Here is a 6,000-nt window from a genome sequence, read left to right on the forward strand (position 1 = left end):
TCCCTAACCAATAGATTGGGAGTAAACTGCATCACAAGCTAGTTGAACTATTATTCTCCATCCATTGCAACTTAAGAACGTCCAACTCTAGCAAGGGATTGTTGTCAGCATGATTCCACCAACATCTCTCTCTTAACATCCGTTTGCAAATTAGGATTAGAGGTGGGCATTGGGCCGGGCCGCCCATGGCCCGGCACGGCCCGCTAGCTACAGTAACGGGCCGGGCTAGGCACGGCCCATAAAAGGGGGTCGGGCTAGGTTTAGAATTTCTGGCCCGCGGGCCGAGCCCGACACGGCCCATAAGGGCCTGGGCTAGTACGATTCGTGGGCCAAGCACGGCACGGCCCGCAAGCCAGCCCGACACGGCCCATACGGGCCTGGGCTGGCCCGATTCGTGGGCCAAGCACGGCACGGCCCGCGAGCCAGCCCGGCATGGCCCATAAGGGCCTCAACCGGGCCTGGGCCGGGCCAGGCACGGCTCGTCTCTCTTAAAATAAATAAAAATATTTTTTTTAATAAACTAATAAATATTGGGAACTAAGGATTTATTAATATGAAGCCACCTTAATAGTGAGAGATTTGGTATAGACCCCTACCAGTTTATTAATTTAAATCAAAATGGTACATGAAGGAAGGTTTGGACCTTGGTCTGACCTCCAAAATACAATAAGAAAGGAGAAAAAATAAAGATGACTCACTTTAATAATTAAAAAAATAAAAATGTATAATTCTAAAAAAATTAAGAAATAAAAATAAATGATCAAAATCTTACTAATCATCAGTATTCACTATTCAGTAGTGTTTGTATCATCATCATCAGAGGATGTTATATCATGTCCACCTTTATCTTGAAGTCTCGCCTCAGCATCCAATCAATCTTTAAAGCAGAGAAGCATCTCAACCGTTTCGCCAGTCATCTTACTTCTCTTTTCGTCAAGAACACGCCGACCTGCACTAAAAGCGGATTTCGATGCTACTGTGGACATCGGCACAGCTAAAATATCGCGTGCAATTGCAGACATAACAGGATATTGATTTTTAACACTCTTCCACCAAGATAATACATCTAGACTCTCTATTTGATTTTCATCATATGCAGACTGAAGATCGTTTCGTAAATAAAATTCTAGTTCACTACTTAAAGATGAAGAAGATGAAGATGAACTTGAAGCATATGTGTGTTTTCTCTGTGCAATGAATGAAAAAATAGATGACGAACGAGAACTACTAGAAGAAGAAATAGAGCTTTGTACGGAGAATCTAGATCCACGAATTTTTTCATCATATATAGCATAAATATCATAAAGAAGTTGTTTTACCTCAATTTTAGCAGGTTCAGGATCTTGAATCATATTTTCACAATATGCATCAAGTAAAATTAGTACGCCATTCAATTTTACTCTTAGATCAAATACAGCAGCTAAGTTATGCATAGGACATATCTTGTCCCAATACTCATTCCATTTAGATTCCATTTGTTCAATAATAGGCATTAAAACATCATCATATCTATGTTCTGCAAATTTTTGACTAATCATATATGCTTGTTGTAAAAATGAACATGAAGTTGGATAATAAATACCAGAAAGAACATTAGTAGCATTATAAAAACTAAGCAAAAAATCTTCCAATTTTTTTTTTTATTTTAATCAATTTCAGTCAATGTAAAGCCTAATCCACAATCATTAATATATGCACTTAATAAGTTTTTATATGGGTATGAATCATGTATCATACTATATGTTGAATTCCAACGAGTAATTACATCAAATTTAAATTTTTTAAAATATTTACCATGATTTATACATAGTTCCTTAAATTCTTGAAGTCTTGATCTTGAAGCATAAATAAAAGAAACTGCATTTCTAATTTTTGAAATCACATCTTGAATCATGCCCATGCCAGCTTGAACAGAAAGATTTAAGATATGACATGCACATCTAATATGCAATAAATTTCCATTTAACATGGGATGCAATGAGTTCTTTAATAATGTAACAGCAGAATTATTATTAGATGGCATTATCAAAAGTAATAGACATAATTTTATCATTAATATTATATGAACAAGCAGTTTGATAAATGGCATTTGAAATTTGTTGCCCAGAATGTGGAAAATCAAAAGCACGAAAAGCAAGAATATGTTTATTTAATTGCCAATCATTATCAATATAATGAACAGTAATAGCAATAAAATAATTACTACCTACAGATGCTGACCAAATATCAGAAGTTAATGAAACTTTTACATTTAAAGTAGAGAGTGTTTCAATTAAACTTTGTCTCATTGCTAAAAAGTTAGTCATAGCTACTCTTCTAAATGTACGCCAACTAGTTCTTTTGTAAGCAGGTTGTAGGTTTAATTGAACATATTCTTCAAAATTAAAAGATTCACATAAACTAAAAGGTAATTCATCCTTAACTATCCATTTTACAAGTGCTTTTCTTTGATTTTCATGATTATATGCAAAATTACCTACAAGTGATCCCTCTTGTATATTAAGGGTACTTTGAGCACGAGAATCATGCATCCTATGACTCTCTTGATGTCTTTTTAAATGGTCTGTTCCCCACTACTACTACAACTATAAAGTTTGGCACATTTTTTACATTTTGCTTTCCAGACTCCATCAACCATAATTCTATCAAATTCATTCCATACAGCACTAGTCCTCTTATGAGAAGAGGTTTGATCTTTACTCGGTTCACTAGTTCTAGAGGAACTAGGAATATGGGGTTGGGGATTAGTTTCTTCTCCCTCAGTAACAGGAGGAATGCCAAAATGACTTTTCTCAAAAGATGACATATCTAAATTGGTGAATGCAAAAAATAAAAACTAACCACAAGGAGGAATTGAGTAGAGGACCAGAGGCAGAGGTAGAGCCGAGATTTGTGAGCTTCCTCTTGTTCTCTCAACAAGAACCTCCTTCTCTTCTCAACAAGAACCTCCTCTTGTGTAGTACTTGAACACTTGCTAAATGCAAACTAAAAATTAAATTGCTAGAAGAGCACTTGCTAAATATTGCTAGAAGAGAAAAATAGTAGTAGTAGAGAAGGAGAGAAGAGTTGGTTTGGTGTGGTGAGAATGAGGGAGAAAAGGGGTATTTATAGGACTATAAATATTTTTTCCCAAAATACCCCTCAAATTAGCCGTTTTATGATTGTTGGGAGGGGTATTTTGGGTAAAAACCAAAAAAAAGCCGTTATTGCAACGGATCTTTTTTTTCCCCAGACGGGCCGTGCGTGGCACGACCCGTAACGGCAATTTTTTTTTTGCCATACGGGCCGTGCCAGGCACGGCCCGTCTCGTGCCAGGGCCCGGCACGGCCCGCCACCCCACGGGCCTAGGGTCGGGCCAGGCTAAGCAGGCCGTGCTTGGCCCGGCCCGTTTAGTAACAGGCCAGGCCAGGCACGGCCCGTTTAGCCTGTGGCCCGGCGGGCCTGGGCCGTCATGTCTAATTAGGATGGCCGAATCTTTTTTTAGGATTAAATATCAGTCTAATATTTACAAAAGATTTATGGATTGCTAGTTCGATCTGATTTGCTCATGCAGTTGCCTGTAGAATCTCTTCCTCATTGCTCCAGTGGTAGATTCTAAGGACTTCATAGAGCAAATTTTGGCCTAGTCCTTTAACTGGGCCAAAAAATGAAAGTCAAGTTTTTTGAGGATCCTAACATCCTCATACTATGAAAATTGATAAGCCTATTTGCCCAACAAAGTGGTAGGATCGGCTGATTTCACCATAGCATATACTAGAATATGTTATAGTACATTATACTAACTCTTAATAATGGAAACAAATTTATCTACTTGTTCCACCACTAAAATTGAAAATGTTGTGTATTGCTCCATAAGTGACTTTAGTAAGACGGCCACTTTACTCTTAACTACTTCGTCAATCTCCAAGCTAAGCAGCATAATTGTAGCTATGTGATGATGTCCCACTAGGCTTGCAAGAGAGCTTGTTTGCCTTTTCCTCGCCCTATTCGAGTGCACTAATCCAGGAGGATTTTAAAACTCGATGTGGACCACTTTGGCTACTACAAGTAGATATAGCGACAGACTTTGATCGAGCATATCTTCTAATATGTGAAGAATTTGATATAGGGACAGAAAGCAAAGTTGATGTAGAAGTTGAGATCTAGCTCTTGTAGAATTTTAATTATTTTAGTAATTATTTCTATTAGCAATGTTTATTTTTGGAACCTAGTTCTTTTCAAACTAGAAAAGAAATCTAACTCAAATTACGAAAGGGAGGATCTTACTACTATTATAAATAGGGCCTATATAGCTCAATTTATGGGATGTAGATTACAATAAAAGAAAAGAAGACGTAAATCCTACTTTCACAATTTCTTCACCTTCTAATTTTTTTTGAGAGATTCGAGCTAATGGGATTGAGAAAATTCTTTATTGTTCCTGATCAAATCAAGCACTATGGAACTCGTTAGCAGAGAGGAAGGATGGCAAGTTAGATGGCACGGGGTTGATGTGTGCATGGGAGAATAAAGATGGTGATCAAAGAAAGGATAAAGAGAGTTGGGTCTAGGTACCTTGATCTTTAAAGATTTTCACCACCATCACACCACCATTCTAAGAAGATGGATTTAGACAAGGGTAGGGGTGTACCATTGGGCTTGATTGCTAAGATTTTTAAGTTATAGCTACTTCTAGGGTAGAAACTATTGGTAGATTAAGTATTACGATAAAAGGGTTGCCATCAGAGCACAAATCTATTATTTATATTAATAACAAAATAACTAGAATACAACTACTGATCCCTATAACTACCCATGTCATGAAGATCATCAGTAGTTTTGACAGTTCGCTCATATGTAGTGTAACTACAAATCAGGTCACGACGTCCTTCAACTTGTGGTTCATACTAGTGCATCACAATTAATCATGCTAGGTTCTAATTTTTTGGCCTACCATCTATGTCATGGCCAAATCCTAACATTTTAGCCTATGCCTCCATACTTAGTGTGATTCATTGTAGCCGAACTCTGCCCCATTCAGCAAGGATCACGCGACTCTCATATGTTTTATTTCTATTGAAATCTAATTCATGTGGCACTCACTCTTAGCCGTTTGCTAGATTGTCGAGATAGGGTACAAACACCCACTATTGCATATATGGTGGGCAGTGCCACCACTCTTACTTTTTGCATGGTGTGCCTACCCTTTTTGCATCATAGGTAGTGGCAACTATTGACCAACTATCATCCCTGGACTTTAATCCATTTCTTAAGCTGATAGCTCTCACCCCATTTGGTCTATACATTAATTACTTGGCCTATAATCTTGGTGTATCAGCCTACACCCCCTTTGTTTTCACCTTGCACCATTATTGTATTGGCCTTTTGGCAGATCACAATCGTCGGTCTAGAGGTGGTATAAGCATGTAATCATTATTTTTTGATTATAGTATACCCCATTTTAGTAATACTAAGAATTTTGCTCAAATAGTATACTACTTGCTCTTTGCCTTCATCATTATATTGTGCAAATAAACTTCTGGAATAATCAGCAACAAACACATACAATTTTAGCAGCTTTCCTTGCATTGGAGGAATAAATGTAGGAGGATTAATCAAATATTTTTTTGTCAAATCGAAAGCTTTTTGTTGTTGTTCTTCCCACACAAATTCATCATTCTCTTAAATCTCAATAATGATGAAAATAATTGTATTTTGTAGCCACATTTGCAATGAACCTTTGCAGGAAATTAACTCGGCCAAAAATCTTTATAATTCTTTCTTATTTAAAGGGGGTTTTGCATGTATGATGACCTTTGCTTTGATTTTATCAATTTCAATTCCTCTTTTATATACAAGAAACCTAAGAAGTTTTCTATAGATACACCAAGCCAAATTTCAAGGGATTCATTTTTAACTAATGATATTTTGTCCTTTGAAATGTTCTGTTTAGATTGACCAGATGATTTTGTTTTGGTTTCTAATTTCACTACCACACCATTGATGTAGATTTATGTGAAT

This window comes from Phoenix dactylifera, chromosome 4, assembly GCF_051530095.1.
Source record: "Phoenix dactylifera cultivar Ajwa chromosome 4, Ajwa_hap1_PhDact_Kaust_v1.1, whole genome shotgun sequence".
Taxonomy (NCBI): domain Eukaryota; kingdom Viridiplantae; phylum Streptophyta; class Magnoliopsida; order Arecales; family Arecaceae; genus Phoenix; species Phoenix dactylifera.